The sequence below is a fragment of the Acanthaster planci genome, unplaced genomic scaffold, assembly GCF_054643075.1.
Source record: "Acanthaster planci isolate LZ-2023a unplaced genomic scaffold, COTS_SCS Contig139, whole genome shotgun sequence".
Lineage (NCBI taxonomy): Eukaryota > Metazoa > Echinodermata > Asteroidea > Valvatida > Acanthasteridae > Acanthaster > Acanthaster planci.
In genome coordinates this window covers 25917-43260 of record NW_028257760.1, presented here as the reverse complement: position 1 = coordinate 43260, position 17344 = coordinate 25917, and the positions used below count along the sequence as shown (strand labels likewise).

The 17344-nt window shown below is 52.3% G+C and overlaps 4 non-coding genes across 4 annotated transcripts; all 4 read left to right on the top strand.

Annotated features, from left to right (window-relative positions):
• Positions 1-230: 230 nt before the first annotated feature.
• Positions 231-423, top strand: LOC147795178 (U2 spliceosomal RNA). The gene has a single exon (XR_015424089.1). It is a non-coding gene; the product is annotated as a U2 spliceosomal RNA (small nuclear RNA).
• Positions 424-5654: 5231 nt separating this feature from the next.
• Positions 5655-5847, top strand: LOC147795177 (U2 spliceosomal RNA). The gene has a single exon (XR_015424088.1). It is a non-coding gene; the product is annotated as a U2 spliceosomal RNA (small nuclear RNA).
• A 5213-nt stretch (positions 5848-11060) lies between these two features.
• Positions 11061-11253, top strand: LOC147795176 (U2 spliceosomal RNA). Its single transcript, XR_015424087.1, has one exon. It is a non-coding gene; the product is annotated as a U2 spliceosomal RNA (small nuclear RNA).
• Positions 11254-16469: 5216 nt separating this feature from the next.
• Positions 16470-16662, top strand: LOC147795175 (U2 spliceosomal RNA). The gene has a single exon (XR_015424094.1). It is a non-coding gene; the product is annotated as a U2 spliceosomal RNA (small nuclear RNA).
• Positions 16663-17344: the final 682 nt, after the last annotated feature.

Here is a 17344-nt window from a genome sequence, read left to right as displayed (position 1 = left end):
TTCCGGCGCGGTGTCGAGTGTAGACACAGTGCAATTGTGAAGGGCGCCATCTTGTGGCTTGCATATAGTGCGGCGCAGGTACTTGCGCAGAGTCGACCTCGGGAACATTTCTCACTGAAAGATTGTTCATGATATTAACAGAAATTGCCAAAGTTCAAGGTCATGTCCTCATTTACTGTCACGATCGAGAGGTTATCTTGGGCTGCGTAATGTGGAAAATACTGATCTTTATCGCTTCTCGGCCTTTTGGCTAAGATCATGTGTAGTATCTGTTCTTTTCAGTGTGATATCTGAAACGCTGTTCATTGAACAGCCAGTTTATCAAACTGATTTTTGAACTTGGGCTGTGGAATAGGGGCTTGCCTCGTCCCGGCCACGGGTTGGCCCGGTATAGCAGTACATCCGGGATTCGGCCCACTCCCTTCGGGGGACATAAAAAAAGATAAAAACACGGACTGACTTAATTTTTGTTGAATTACTTTATCTCTCGGCTATTTCTTCCTCTCCGAAACATTTCGACAAAAAAGGAAATTTTACAAAAATGGACATTATATACAGTATGTTTCTGAGCAATAACGGCATGCAAGAATGCCAATAAAAAGTGGCAGGGAAAAGAGAGAGACAAAGACACGACACCCACTTCTTGTCTGGCGTCATCGCATTTTATTTTGACGGGTTTTTCACATGACGATCTCCCCCCCCCCTCCTCCAATTCTCCTTCTGTCCGTCCCCCCCCCCGTGGACCTTTGACCTCGCTCTCTTGACCCCCGTTTACCGCCAGAGGGCGCTGTCGCCCAACCGCACGCTCGCGCAGCTTCTACCGCGTCCGCGCAGGCGTTATACCTGCTCTGCCGGCTTGTCGTCCGCATCATTTGCACTAGCGATTGAACAGAGCAAGAACATCATGTCTGGACGAGGCAAGGGAGGCAAAGGACTGGGCAAGGGGGGTGCCCAAACGCCACCGGAAGGTCCTCCGTGACAACATCCAGGCATCACCAACCCGGCCATTCGTCGCCTTGCCCGCCGGGGAGGAGTGAAGCGCATCTCCGGTCTCATTTACGAGGAAACGCGTGGAGTCCTGAAAGTCTTCCTGGAGAACGTCATCCGCGATGCGGTCACCTACTGCGAACACGCCAAGAGGAAGACTGTCACTGCCATGGACGTGGTGTACGCGCTCAAGAGGCAAGGGCGGACGCTGTACGGCTTTGGGGGCTAGACCGCCGAATTCCCATTTCAAAACCAACGGCTCTCTTCAGAGCCACGACAGTTTTCCAAAAGAGATTTATTCCCACGCATAGCTGCTGTATGATTACCCTGTTCGTAATTAATAGCTATAATTGCCATCCTTCCTTAAGCTCGATCAATGACCCCGATCGTTTTCCCCGTGGATTCTTTTTGTACGTTTCCCTCTCCGTTCCTTGTCGTTGCGGTTCATTTCGTCCCCTCTCCGCGTTTTCCGTTTAATACGGTACGTAGCCGTGTTGTCGTAATGTGTTCGTGATACCCAAGTGACGTCCACCAGCCCGGCTGTTTCACTGATGCGCGTCCGTGTGTCCTGTCGTTGAGCCTGACGGTGGAAAGCGTTGAGTACTGGATGGAACGCGTGACGGGCGGAAGGGTGTTGCCCGCGATGTAGGCGGAGTTGTGCTCAGCGTGAAAGTGCCGTGTGTGGTTGGTTGGGCGGTGGTGGTGCTGGGGGTGGTTTTTTTCTTCTCTTGACACAGAGCTGTCGGTGCACTTTGCCTTCTGGTCGCGGTCCCCCCCCCCCCAATTAAACTCAGTGGACATGTGACCAGTCAAGCGCTGCGCCCCGCCCTTGGAGTTATCCAATCGGAAAGCGGTCCATTGTCAGGCCTTCGGCCCGGATGCCGTTGCCGGGCTTAAGAGACGCTGGGTTGCCGTGCCCTGCACTCACTTGTGTCAAGCTCCAGGCCGGGAACCGTTGCCCTCCGTGAGATCCGTCGCTACCAGAAGAGCACCGAACTGCTGATCCGAAAGCTCCCCCTTCCAGAGACTTGTGCGAGAAATTGCACAGGATTTCAAGACCGAGCTGCGATTCCAAAGTTCTGCCGTCATGGCTTTGCAGGAGGCTAGCGAGGCTTACCTGGTGGGCCTGTTCGAGGACACCAACCTGTGCGCCATCCACGCAAAGAGGGTCACCATCATGCCCAAGGACATCCAGTTGGCCCGCCGAATTCGCGGTGAACGGGCCTGAGTGTTGGCGCGCCACGACCACCAAACCTAACGGCTCTTATCAGAGCCACCACTACTTCAAAAAGAGAAATGATTCTGCTCGAGTTGTCTGCGGGGAAAGGTGCTGGGCGGGAGGAAATTAAACACAACCGAGTAACGGCCACAGTTGAGTCAATAATATAACAAATTGAAAGGGCTCTCCGATTGCGATTTCACACGGGGCGTGATTGGTCTGCTTTTCCTTCCCTCTCCTTTACGTTTTGTGTAGTTATTCGTATTTGGGTATGAATGAGCGTACAGTATCAGACGACCCCTCCCCGACAGCTTCACCCCGGCCCTCGCTTTGAAAGCGACCTTGTTTCGCCTTTGTGGAGTCCGATCGACTTCCTGACTGGTACTCTTGTCAATTTAGTTAGCGACGCGAAAGGCTGCGTTGTGCTTTGGCAGACGAATTCCGCGTTAGCCGCTTGAGAGGATGGCGGAGAAAATAACCAAATATTCAAATAGAACAGATGACTCGGTTGCACGGAACGGTTATTGACCGAACGAACGACCGACCGACCCCTTTCACCCTTTCCCTTGCCGTAACTTTCAGCTTCCCCTTGCAAGCCATCCCCGTCTTCACGCCTGCGTCCCCGGCGGCGCTCTTTTCAACTGGCGGGGAAGGTGGACAATGCGCCCGTGTTCAGAATCCACGCCGCCCGTGATAAAAGCCGGCGTAGCCGTGACGCTTTTTCATTCGATCCCTCGATCTCTCACACTTCAAGCGCTCCAGCATGGCTCCTAAAGTTAGCGGGAAAGGTCAGAAGAAGGCCGGAAACACCAAGACCCCGACTCGCACAGACAAGAAGAGGCACCGGCGTCGCAAGGAGAGCTACGGCATCTACATTTATAAAGTCATGAAACAGGTGCACCCCGACACGGGCATCTCCAGCAAGGCCATGAGCATCATGAACAGCTTTGTCAATGACGTCTTCGAGCGCATCGCAACCGAGGCCTCTCGCCTTGCACACTACAACAAGAAGTCGACCATCACCAGCCGCGAGGTGCAGACAGCAGTTCGCCTGCTCCTGCCGGGAGAGCTTGCCAAGCATGCAGTCAGCGAGGGCACCAAGGCCGTCACCAAGTACACGACTTCCAAGTAGCCCGCCGCTACCAACCAAAACGGCTCTTTTCAGAGCCAAAACAACTCCACGAAAGAGATGCTTTGCTTTTCTGCTCCCGTTAGTCTTTTCCCCCTTTGTTTTCGACGTTGGGTGTGGTTCACTGAGACATTCTGTTGTACATTATTTCCCCGTTCTTGGTCTCCCTTTTGTCTAATACAGGTGCCTCGTAATTAAAAAGGTATTTTTCCGAATATCGCGCACACTGCAAGCAAATAGATATTACCTCTTGACGGTGCTTGTATGGGGGGGGTTGTGGTGAAAACTTTTCCTGTTCTTTTTCGCACTCGCTCTGACCTTGATATTAGACGGTTGTTCAGATTGTCCAAGAGGGGGTGCCTCGTGTAAACGTCCAGACACCGTGAAACGGGCATTCCCCTTGCGAGGGACCTGTCCGCAAAATATACAAACTGTATTTCTGACGGCTTCAGCCCCCCCCCCCCCCCCCAGGGGTGTGGTAACTCATGTGGACCCGGTTTTCTTTTCTCTCTGTTCTTTCTTTCTTTTGGCTTTGTTACATTTTGGTTCCCGGTTCATGGACTTGATTTTGTGTTTATCCCGGCCTCTGGGCTCCGGCTCATCCAACCGTGCGATGGACCCGCTGCGTGACGTGATTGGCTAGTTGGTACGCTTCGGCCAATCCACTGGACTGCTATAACTTGTGTCGCGGGCCCCGGAGCAACCATTCCAGCGCAACTGCGACCCGGTGAACAGATCTGCACACTGATTTCTCTCAAGATGTCTGGACGAGGAAAGAGCGGCAAATCCAGAAGCAAGGCCAGAGCAGGTCATCGCGGGCTGGCCTTCAGTTTCCCGTTGGCCGCGTTCACCGATTCCTGCGCAAGGGAAACTACCGCCGAACGTGTTGGCGCCGGTGCCCCTGTCTACCTGGCTGCAGTGATGGAGTACCTTACCCGCTGAGATCTTGGAGCTAGCCGGTAATGCTGCCCGCGACAACAAGAAGACAAGAATCAACCCACGTCACCTGCAACTTGCCATACGCAACGACGAGGAGCTCAACAAGCTGATGAGCGGGGTAACCATCGCGCAAGGAGGTGTGCTCCCCAATATTCAGTCGGTCCTCTTGCCCAAGAAGACCGCCAAAGTCTCCAACTGAAAGGACGGGCCCCTTGCCCCGCGAACCCAAAGGCTCTTTTCAGGGCCGCCACTATTTCAAAGAAGAGACAGGTCGATGGCTGTTTAATTGAAAGCCCCCTTTGTGCCATTGCTACTTCGGATGTTGTGTTATTTTCTAGGTTTATCTTTCTAGTTACTTCTCTGAACTGTATTAATATTCGTTCTTGATCGCTTCCATCTGTTCGTTTCATTCCAATATTGAACGATACGCCCGCAGTTCGGCCTTGCCGAAGTCCCACCTGCTTGTTCCTCCTTCAAACGTCGGCCCCGCCTTCGAACCGACCCCGCTGGACGAGGCCCGGTTTGTGTCCTCTTTGCGACTCCAAATTGCAGCCTGCCTTTCTCTTTACTCCTGCCGTGCCGGCCGTTGCGGTGCTGTATAATGACATGTTTGGTGTTTCGAACCTGAATCCAGGCAAACGCGCGTCAAATATGCAACGCGTATAACTTACGCAACAGACGTGCATTCTTTTCATTGTTCTAAGGGCCGTTCATCTCATCAAATATTCAGCACGCAGTGTGTGCTTGCAAACTTTCCAAGTTTACAAATGATGTGTTGGTTCATCATTGTGTATTGACATGTTCAGCTTTTTATTATGCGCCGTCGGGTGCGCGCTTCTACGTAGCGCAAAAGGCAAGTGCGTGCCCTCATGGATGATTTTCAATAATTTTGGCACTGCATCCTTTGGCTCTTACTCCCAACAGTAAACCATCCTTTACCACGTACTTTCAACACGTGATCCCGTGAAGCACACCCTCACGGCCTTTCAAGTTTAAAATCCGATAGGTTCTTCTCACAAGTCCTGAATGTGAAATACGGATATATCACGGGTTTCTGCCGTTAAAAGTAAAGAGTGTAAGCAATGGCACACTGTCACTGTCACGAGGTCTTGGAAGCGTGCTATATCGCCACGCCCACAACGTGGGATCACTTCCGGCGCGGTGTCGAGTGTAGACACAGTGCAATTGTGAAGGGCGCCATCTTGTGGCTTGCATATAGTGCGGCGCAGGTACTTGCGCAGAGTCGACCTCGGGAACATTTCTCACTGAAAGATTGTTCATGATATTAACAGAAATTGCCAAAGTTCAAGGTCATGTCCTCATTTACTGTCACGATCGAGAGGTTATCTTGGCTGCGTAATGTGGAAAATACTGATCTTTATCGCTTCTCGGCCTTTTGGCTAAGATCATGTGTAGTATCTGTTCTTTTCAGTGTGATATCTGAAACGCTGTTCATTGAACAGCCAGTTTATCAAACTGATTTTTGAACTTGGGCTGTGGAATAGGGGCTTGCCTCGTCCCGGCCACGGGTTGGCCCGGTATAGCAGTACATCCGGGATTCGGCCCACTCCCTTCGGGGGACATAAAAAAAGATAAAAACACGGACTGACTTAATTTTTGTTGAATTACTTTATCTCTCGGCTATTTCTTCCTCTCCGAAACATTTCGACAAAAAAGGAAATTTTACAAAAATGGACATTATATACAGTATGTTTCTGAGCAATAACGGCATGCAAGAATGCCAATAAAAAGTGGCAGGGAAAAGAGAGAGACAAAGACACGACACCCACTTCTTGTCTGGCGTCATCGCATTTTATTTTGACGGGTTTTCACATGACGATCCCCCCCCCCCCCTCCTCCAATTCTCCTTCTGTCCGTCCCCCCCCCCCGTGGACCTTTGACCTCGCTCTCTTGACCCCGTTTACCGCCAGAGGGCGCTGTCGCCCAACCGCACGCTCGCGCAGCTTCTACCGCGTCCGCGCAGGCGTTATACCTGCTCTGCCGGCTTGTCGTCCGCATCATTTGCACTAGCGATTGAACAGAGCAAGAACATCATGTCTGGACGAGGCAAGGGAGGCAAAGGACTGGGCAAGGGGGGTGCCAAACGCCACCGGAAGGTCCTCCGTGACAACATCCAGGGCATCACCAAGCCGGCCATTCGTCGCCTTGCCCGCCGGGGAGGAGTGAAGCGCATCTCCGGTCTCATTTACGAGGAAACGCGTGGAGTCCTGAAAGTCTTCCTGGAGAACGTCATCCGCGATGCGGTCACCTACTGCGAACACGCCAAGAGGAAGACTGTCACTGCCATGGACGTGGTGTACGCGCTCAAGAGGCAAGGGCGGACGCTGTACGGCTTTGGGGGCTAGACCGCCGAATTCCCATTTCAAAACCAACGGCTCTCTTCAGAGCCACGACAGTTTTCCAAAAGAGATTTATTCCCACGCATAGCTGCTGTATGATTACCCTGTTCGTAATTAATAGCTATAATTGCCATCCTTCCTTAAGCTCGATCAATGACCCCGATCGTTTTCCCGTGGATTCTTTTTGTACGTTTCCCTCTCCGTTCCTTGTCGTTGCGGTTCATTTCGTCCCTCTCCGCGTTTTCCGTTTAATACGGTACGTAGCCGTGTTGTCGTAATGTGTTCGTGATACCCAAGTGACGTCCACAGCCCTGCTGTTTCACTGATGCGCGTCCGTGTGTACTGTCGTTGAGCCTGACGGTGGAAAGCGTTGAGTACTGGATGGAACGCGTGACGGGCGGAAGGGTGTTGCCGCGATGTAGGCGGAGTTGTGCTCAGCGTGAAAGTGCCGTGTGTGGTTGGTTGGGCGGTGGTGGTGCTGGGGGTGGTTTTTTTCTTCTCTTGACACAGAGCTGTCGGTGCACTTTGCCTTCTGGTCGCGGTCCCCCCCCCCCCCAAATTAACCTCAGTGTACATGTGACCAGTCAAGCGCTGCGCCCGCCCTTGGAGTTATCCAATCGGAAAGCGGTCCATTGTCAGGCCTTCGGCCCGGGATGCCGTTGCCGGGCTTAAGAGACGCTGGGTTGCCGTGCCCTGCACTCACTTGTGTCAAGCTCCAGGCCGGGAACCGTTGCCCTCCGTGAGATCCGTCGCTACCAGAAGAGCACCGAACTGCTGATCCGAAAGCTCCCCTTCCAGAGACTTGTGCGAGAAATTGCACAGGATTTCAAGACCGAGCTGCGATTCCAAAGTTCTGCCGTCATGGCTTTGCAGGAGGCTAGCGAGGCTTACCTGGTGGGCCTGTTCGAGGACACCAACCTGTGCGCCATCCACGCAAAGAGGGTCACCATCATGCCCAAGGACATCCAGTTGGCCCGCCGAATTCGCGGTGAACGGGCCTGAGTGTTGGCGCGCCACGACCACCAAACCTAACGGCTCTTATCAGAGCCACCACTACTTCAAAAAGAGAATGATTCTGCTCGAGTTGTCTGCGGGGAAAGGTGCTGGGCGGGAGGAAATTAAACACAACCGAGTAACGGCCACAGTTGAGTCAATAATATAACAAATTGAAAGGGCTCTCCGATTGCGATTTCACACGGGGCGTGATTGGTCTGCTTTTCCTTCCCTCTCCTTTACGTTTTGTGTAGTTATTCGTATTTGGGTATGAATGAGCGTACAGTATCAGACGACCCCTCCCCGACAGCTTCACCCCGGCCCTCGCTTTGAAAGCGACCTTGTTTCGCCTTTGTGGAGTCCGATCGACTTCCTGACTGGTACTCTTGTCAATTTAGTTAGCGACGCGAAAGGCTGCGTTGTGCTTTGGCAGACGAATTCCGCGTTAGCCGCTTGAGAGGATGGCGGAGAAAATAACCAAATATTCAAATAGAACAGATGACTCGGTTGCACGGAACGGTTATTGACCGAACGAACGACCGACCGACCGCTTTCAGCGTTTCCCTTGCCGTAAGTTTCAGCTTGCCCTTGCAAGCCATGCGCGTCTTCACGCCTGGGTGGCCGGGGGCGCTCTTTTCAACTGGCGGGAAGGTGGACAATGCGCCCGTGTTCAGAATCCACGCCGCCCGTGATAAAAGCCGGCGTAGCCGTGACGCTTTTTCATTCGATCCCTCGATCTCTCACACTTCAAGCGCTCCAGCATGGCTCCTAAAGTTAGCGGGAAAGGTCAGAAGAAGGCCGGAAACACCAAGACCCCGACTCGCACAGACAAGAAGAGGCACCGGCGTCGCAAGGAGAGCTACGGCATCTACATTTATAAAGTCATGAAACAGGTGCACCCCCACACGGGCATCTCCAGCAAGGCCATGAGCATCATGAACAGCTTTGTCAATGACGTCTTCGAGCGCATCGCAACCGAGGCCTCTCGCCTTGCACACTACAACAAGAAGTCGACCATCACCAGCCGCGAGGTGCAGACAGCAGTTCGCCTGCTCCTGCCGGGAGAGCTTGCCAAGCATGCAGTCAGCGAGGGCACCAAGGCCGTCACCAAGTACACGACTTCCAAGTAGCCCGCCGCTACCAACCAAACGGCTCTTTTCAGAGCCAAAACAACTCCACGAAAGAGATGCTTTGCTTTTCTGCTCCTCGTTAGTCTTTTCCCCCTTTTGTTTTCGACGTTGGGTGTGGTTCACTGAGACATTCTGTTGTACATTATTTCCCCGTTCTTGGTCTCCTTTTGTCTAATACAGGTGCCTCGTAATTAAAAAGGTATTTTTCCGAATATCGCGCACACTGCAAGCAAATAGATATTACCTCTTGACGGTGCTTGTATGGGGGGGGTTGAGGTGAAAACTTTTCCTGATCTTTTTCGCACTCGCTCTGACCTTGATATTAGACGGTTGTTCAGATTGTCCAAGAGGGTGCCTCGTGTAAACGTCCAGACACCGTGAAACGGGCATTCCCCTTGCGAGGGACCTGTCGCAAAATATACAAACTGTATTTCTGACGGCTTCAGCCCCCCCCCCCCCCCAGGGGTGTGGTAACTCATGTGGACCCGGTTTTCTTTTCTCTCTGTTCTTTCTTTCTTTTGGCTTTGTTACATTTTGGTTCCCGTTCATGGACTTGATTTTGTGTTTATCCCGGCCTGTGGGCTCCGGCTCATCCAACCGTGCGATGGACCCGCTGCGTGACGTGATTGGCTAGTTGGTACGCTTCGGCCAATCCACTGGACTGCTATAACTTGTGTCGCGGGCCCCGGAGCAACCATTCCAGCGCAACTGCGACCCGGTGAACAGATCTGCACACTGATTTCTCTCAAGATGTCTGGACGAGGAAAGAGCGGCAAATCCAGAAGCAAGGCCAAGAGCAGGTCATCGCGGGCTGGCCTTCAGTTTCCCGTTGGCCGCGTTCACCGATTCCTGCGCAAGGGAAACTACGCCGAACGTGTTGGCGCCGGTGCCCCTGTCTACCTGGCTGCAGTGATGGAGTACCTTACCGCTGAGATCTTGGAGCTAGCCGGTAATGCTGCCCGCGACAACAAGAAGACAAGAATCAACCCACGTCACCTGCAACTTGCCATACGCAACGACGAGGAGCTCAACAAGCTGATGAGCGGGGTAACCATCGCGCAAGGAGGTGTGCTCCCCAATATTCAGTCGGTCCTCTTGCCCAAGAAGACCGCCAAAGTCTCCAACTGAAAGGACGGGCCCCTTGCCCCGCGAACCCAAAGGCTCTTTTCAGGGCCGCCACTATTTCAAAGAAGAGACAGGTCGATGGCTGTTTAATTGAAAGCCCCCTTTGTGCCATGCTACTTCGGATGTTGTGTTATTTTCTAGGTTTATCTTTCTAGTTACTTCTCTGAACTGTATTAATATTCGTTCTTGATCGCTTCCATCTTTTCGTTTCATTCCAATATTGAACGATACGCCGCAGTTCGGCCTTGCCGAAGTCCCACCTGCTTGTTCCTCCTTCAAACGTCGGCCCCGCCTTCGAACCGACCCCGCTGGACGAGGCCCGGTTTGTGTCTCTTTGCGACTCCAAATTGCAGCCTGCCTTTCTCTTTACTCCTGCCGTGCCGGCCGTTGCGGTGCTGTATAATGACATGTTTGTGTTTCGAACCTGAATCCAGGCAACGCGCGTCAAATATGCAACGCGTATAACTTACGCAACAGACGTGCATTCTTTTCATTGTTCTAAGGGCCGTTCATCTCATCAAATATTCAGCACGCAGTGTGTGCTTGCAAACTTTCCAAGTTTACAAATGATGTGTTGGTTCATCATTGTGTATTGACATGTTCAGCTTTTTATTATGCGCCGTCGGGTGCGCGCTTCTACGTAGCGCAAAAGGCAAGTGCGTGCCTCATGGATGATTTTCAATAATTTTGGAACTGCATCGTTTGGCTCTTACTGCCGACAGTAAACCATCCTTTCACACGTACATTCAACACGTGATCCCGTGAAGCACACCCTCACGGCCTTTCAAGTTTAAAACCCGATAGGTTCTTCTCACAAGTCCTGAATGTGAAATACGGATATATCACGGGTTCTGCCGTTAAAAGTAAAGAGTGTAAGCAATGGCACACTGTCACTGTCACGAGGTCTTGGAAGCGTGCTATATCGCCACGCCCACAACGTGGGATCACTTCCGGCGCGGTGTCGAGTGTAGACACAGTGCAATTGTGAAGGGCGCCATCTTGTGGCTTGCATATAGTGCGGCGCAGGTACTTGCGCAGAGTCGACCTCGGGAACATTTCTCACTGAAAGATTGTTCATGATATTAACAGAAATTGCCAAAGTTCAAGGTCATGTCCTCATTTACTGTCACGATCGAGAGGTTATCTTGGGCTGCGTAATGTGGAAAATACTGATCTTTATCGCTTCTCGGCCTTTTGGCTAAGATCATGTGTAGTATCTGTTCTTTTCAGTGTGATATCTGAAACGCTGTTCATTGAACAGCCAGTTTATCAAACTGATTTTTGAACTTGGGCTGTGGAATAGGGGCTTGCCTCGTCCCGGCCACGGGTTGGCCCGGTATAGCAGTACATCCGGGATTCGGCCCACTCCCTTCGGGGGACATAAAAAAAGATAAAAACACGGACTGACTTAATTTTTGTTGAATTACTTTATCTCTCGGCTATTTCTTCCTCTCCGAAACATTTCGACAAAAAAGGAAATTTTACAAAAATGGACATTATATACAGTATGTTTCTGAGCAATAACGGCATGCAAGAATGCCAATAAAAAGTGGCAGGGAAAAGAGAGAGACAAAGACACGACACCCACTTCTTGTCTGGCGTCATCGCATTTTATTTTGACGGGTTTTCACATGACGATCTCCCCCCCCCCCTCCTCCAATTCTCCTTCTGTCCGTCCCCCCCCCCCGTGGACCTTTGACCTCGCTCTCTTGACCCCGTTTACCGCCAGAGGGCGCTGTCGCCCAACCGCACGCTCGCGCAGCTTCTCTACCGCGTCCGCGCAGGCGTTATACCTGCTCTGCCGGCTTGTCGTCCGCATCATTTGCACTAGCGATTGAACAGAGCAAGAACATCATGTCTGGACGAGGCAAGGGAGGCAAAGGACTGGGCAAGGGGGGTGCCAAACGCCACCGGAAGGTCCTCCGTGACAACATCCAGGGCATCACCAAGCCGGCCATTCGTCGCCTTGCCCGCCGGGGAGGAGTGAAGCGCATCTCCGGTCTCATTTACGAGGAAACGCGTGGAGTCCTGAAAGTCTTCCTGGAGAACGTCATCCGCGATGCGGTCACCTACTGCGAACACGCCAAGAGGAAGACTGTCACTGCCATGGACGTGGTGTACGCGCTCAAGAGGCAAGGGCGGACGCTGTACGGCTTTGGGGGCTAGACCGCCGAATTCCCATTTCAAAACCAACGGCTCTCTTCAGAGCCACGACAGTTTTCCAAAAGAGATTTATTCCCACGCATAGCTGCTGTATGATTACCCTGTTCGTAATTAATAGCTATAATTGCCATCCTTCCTTAAGCTCGATCAATGACCCCGATCGTTTTCCGCGTGGATTCTTTTTGTACGTTTCCCTCTCCGTTCCTTGTCGTTGCGGTTCATTTCGTCCCTCTCCGCGTTTTCCGTTTAATACGGTACGTAGCCGTGTTGTCGTAATGTGTTCGTGATACCCAAGTGACGTCCACAGCCCTGCTGTTTCACTGATGCGCGTCCGTGTGTACTGTCGTTGAGCCTGACGGTGGAAAGCGTTGAGTACTGGATGGAACGCGTGACGGGCGGAAGGGTGTTGCCGCGATGTAGGCGGAGTTGTGCTCAGCGTGAAAGTGCCGTGTGTGGTTGGTTGGGCGGTGGTGGTGCTGGGGGTGGTTTTTTTCTTCTCTTGACACAGAGCTGTCGGTGCACTTTGCCTTCTGGTCGCGGTCCCCCCCCCCCAAATTAACCTCAGTGTACATGTGACCAGTCAAGCGCTGCGCCCGCCCTTGGAGTTATCCAATCGGAAAGCGGTCCATTGTCAGGCCTTCGGCCCGGGATGCCGTTGCCGGGCTTAAGAGACGCTGGGTTGCCGTGCCCTGCACTCACTTGTGTCAAGCTCCAGGCCGGGAACCGTTGCCCTCCGTGAGATCCGTCGCTACCAGAAGAGCACCGAACTGCTGATCCGAAAGCTCCCCTTCCAGAGACTTGTGCGAGAAATTGCACAGGATTTCAAGACCGAGCTGCGATTCCAAAGTTCTGCCGTCATGGCTTTGCAGGAGGCTAGCGAGGCTTACCTGGTGGGCCTGTTCGAGGACACCAACCTGTGCGCCATCCACGCAAAGAGGGTCACCATCATGCCCAAGGACATCCAGTTGGCCCGCCGAATTCGCGGTGAACGGGCCTGAGTGTTGGCGCGCCACGACCACCAAACCTAACGGCTCTTATCAGAGCCACCACTACTTCAAAAAGAGAATGATTCTGCTCGAGTTGTCTGCGGGGAAAGGTGCTGGGCGGGAGGAAATTAAACACAACCGAGTAACGGCCACAGTTGAGTCAATAATATAACAAATTGAAAGGGCTCTCCGATTGCGATTTCACACGGGGCGTGATTGGTCTGCTTTTCCTTCCCTCTCCTTTACGTTTTGTGTAGTTATTCGTATTTGGGTATGAATGAGCGTACAGTATCAGACGACCCCTCCCCGACAGCTTCACCCCGGCCCTCGCTTTGAAAGCGACCTTGTTTCGCCTTTGTGGAGTCCGATCGACTTCCTGACTGGTACTCTTGTCAATTTAGTTAGCGACGCGAAAGGCTGCGTTGTGCTTTGGCAGACGAATTCCGCGTTAGCCGCTTGAGAGGATGGCGGAGAAAATAACCAAATATTCAAATAGAACAGATGACTCGGTTGCACGGAACGGTTATTGACCGAACGAACGACCGACCGACCGCTTTCAGCGTTTCCCTTGCCGTAAGTTTCAGCTTGCCCTTGCAAGCCATGCGCGTCTTCACGCCTGGGTGGCCGGGGGCGCTCTTTTCAACTGGCGGGAAGGTGGACAATGCGCCCGTGTTCAGAATCCACGCCGCCCGTGATAAAAGCCGGCGTAGCCGTGACGCTTTTTCATTCGATCCCTCGATCTCTCACACTTCAAGCGCTCCAGCATGGCTCCTAAAGTTAGCGGGAAAGGTCAGAAGAAGGCCGGAAACACCAAGACCCCGACTCGCACAGACAAGAAGAGGCACCGGCGTCGCAAGGAGAGCTACGGCATCTACATTTATAAAGTCATGAAACAGGTGCACCCCGACACGGGCATCTCCAGCAAGGCCATGAGCATCATGAACAGCTTTGTCAATGACGTCTTCGAGCGCATCGCAACCGAGGCCTCTCGCCTTGCACACTACAACAAGAAGTCGACCATCACCAGCCGCGAGGTGCAGACAGCAGTTCGCCTGCTCCTGCCGGGAGAGCTTGCCAAGCATGCAGTCAGCGAGGGCACCAAGGCCGTCACCAAGTACACGACTTCCAAGTAGCCCGCCGCTACCAACCAAACGGCTCTTTTCAGAGCCAAAACAACTCCACGAAAGAGATGCTTTGCTTTTCTGCTCCTCGTTAGTCTTTTCCCCCTTTTGTTTTCGACGTTGGGTGTGGTTCACTGAGACATTCTGTTGTACATTATTTCCCCGTTCTTGGTCTCCTTTTGTCTAATACAGGTGCCTCGTAATTAAAAAGGTATTTTTTCCGAATATCCCGCACCCTGCAAGCAAATAGATATTACCTCTTGACGGTGCTTGTATGGGGGGGGTTGAGGTGAAAACTTTTCCTGATCTTTTTCGCACTCGCTCTGACCTTGATATTAGACGGTTGTTCAGATTGTCCAAGAGGGTGCCTCGTGTAAACGTCCAGACACCGTGAAACGGGCATTCCCCTTGCGAGGGACCTGTCGCAAAATATACAAACTGTATTTCTGACGGCTTCAGCCCCCCCCCCCCCCCCCCGGGGGGGGGAACCCATGTGGGCCCCGGTTTTTTTTTTCTCTGTTCTTTCTTTCTTTTGGCTTTGTTACATTTTGGTTCCCGTTCATGGACTTGATTTTGTGTTTATCCCGGCCTGTGGGCTCCGGCTCATCCAACCGTGCGATGGACCCGCTGCGTGACGTGATTGGCTAGTTGGTACGCTTCGGCCAATCCACTGGACTGCTATAACTTGTGTCGCGGGCCCCGGAGCAACCATTCCAGCGCAACTGCGACCCGGTGAACAGATCTGCACACTGATTTCTCTCAAGATGTCTGGACGAGGAAAGAGCGGCAAATCCAGAAGCAAGGCCAAGAGCAGGTCATCGCGGGCTGGCCTTCAGTTTCCCGTTGGCCGCGTTCACCGATTCCTGCGCAAGGGAAACTACGCCGAACGTGTTGGCGCCGGTGCCCCTGTCTACCTGGCTGCAGTGATGGAGTACCTTACCGCTGAGATCTTGGAGCTAGCCGGTAATGCTGCCCGCGACAACAAGAAGACAAGAATCAACCCACGTCACCTGCAACTTGCCATACGCAACGACGAGGAGCTCAACAAGCTGATGAGCGGGGTAACCATCGCGCAAGGAGGTGTGCTCCCCAATATTCAGTCGGTCCTCTTGCCCAAGAAGACCGCCAAAGTCTCCAACTGAAAGGACGGGCCCCTTGCCCCGCGAACCCAAAGGCTCTTTTCAGGGCCGCCACTATTTCAAAGAAGAGACAGGTCGATGGCTGTTTAATTGAAAGCCCCCTTTGTGCCATGCTACTTCGGATGTTGTGTTATTTTCTAGGTTTATCTTTCTAGTTACTTCTCTGAACTGTATTAATATTCGTTCTTGATCGCTTCCATCTTTTCGTTTCATTCCAATATTGAACGATACGCCGCAGTTCGGCCTTGCCGAAGTCCCACCTGCTTGTTCCTCCTTCAAACGTCGGCCCCGCCTTCGAACCGACCCCGCTGGACGAGGCCCGGTTTGTGTCTCTTTGCGACTCCAAATTGCAGCCTGCCTTTCTCTTTACTCCTGCCGTGCCGGCCGTTGCGGTGCTGTATAATGACATGTTTGTGTTTCGAACCTGAATCCAGGCAACGCGCGTCAAATATGCAACGCGTATAACTTACGCAACAGACGTGCATTCTTTTCATTGTTCTAAGGGCCGTTCATCTCATCAAATATTCAGCACGCAGTGTGTGCTTGCAAACTTTCCAAGTTTACAAATGATGTGTTGGTTCATCATTGTGTATTGACATGTTCAGCTTTTTATTATGCGCCGTCGGGTGCGCGCTTCTACGTAGCGCAAAAGGCAAGTGCGTGCCTCATGGATGATTTTCAATAATTTTGGAACTGCATCGTTTGGCTCTTACTGCCGACAGTAAACCATCCTTTCACACGTACATTCAACACGTGATCCCGTGAAGCACACCCTCACGGCCTTTCAAGTTTAAAACCCGATAGGTTCTTCTCACAAGTCCTGAATGTGAAATACGGATATATCACGGGTTCTGCCGTTAAAAGTAAAGAGTGTAAGCAATGGCACACTGTCACTGTCACGAGGTCTTGGAAGCGTGCTATATCGCCACGCCCACAACGTGGGATCACTTCCGGCGCGGTGTCGAGTGTAGACACAGTGCAATTGTGAAGGGCGCCATCTTGTGGCTTGCATATAGTGCGGCGCAGGTACTTGCGCAGAGTCGACCTCGGGAACATTTCTCACTGAAAGATTGTTCATGATATTAACAGAAATTGCCAAAGTTCAAGGTCATGTCCTCATTTACTGTCACGATCGAGAGGTTATCTTGGGCTGCGTAATGTGGAAAATACTGATCTTTATCGCTTCTCGGCCTTTTGGCTAAGATCATGTGTAGTATCTGTTCTTTTCAGTGTGATATCTGAAACGCTGTTCATTGAACAGCCAGTTTATCAAACTGATTTTTGAACTTGGGCTGTGGAATAGGGGCTTGCCTCGTCCCGGCCACGGGTTGGCCCGGTATAGCAGTACATCCGGGATTCGGCCCACTCCCTTCGGGGGACATAAAAAAAGATAAAAACACGGACTGACTTAATTTTTGTTGAATTACTTTATCTCTCGGCTATTTCTTCCTCTCCGAAACATTTCGACAAAAAAGGAAATTTTACAAAAATGGACATTATATACAGTATGTTTCTGAGCAATAACGGCATGCAAGAATGCCAATAAAAAGTGGCAGGGAAAAGAGAGAGACAAAGACACGACACCCACTTCTTGTCTGGCGTCATCGCATTTTATTTTGACGGGTTTTCACATGACGATCTCCCCCCCCCCTCCTCCAATTCTCCTTCTGTCCGTCCCCCCCCCCGTGGACCTTTGACCTCGCTCTCTTGACCCCGTTTACCGCCAGAGGGCGCTGTCGCCCAACCGCACGCTCGCGCAGCTTCTACCGCGTCCGCGCAGGCGTTATACCTGCTCTGCCGGCTTGTCGTCCGCATCATTTGCACTAGCGATTGAACAGAGCAAGAACATCATGTCTGGACGAGGCAAGGGAGGCAAAGGACTGGGCAAGGGGGGTGCCAAACGCCACCGGAAGGTCCTCCGTGACAACATCCAGGGCATCACCAAGCCGGCCATTCGTCGCCTTGCCCGCCGGGGAGGAGTGAAGCGCATCTCCGGTCTCATTTACGAGGAAACGCGTGGAGTCCTGAAAGTCTTCCTGGAGAACGTCATCCG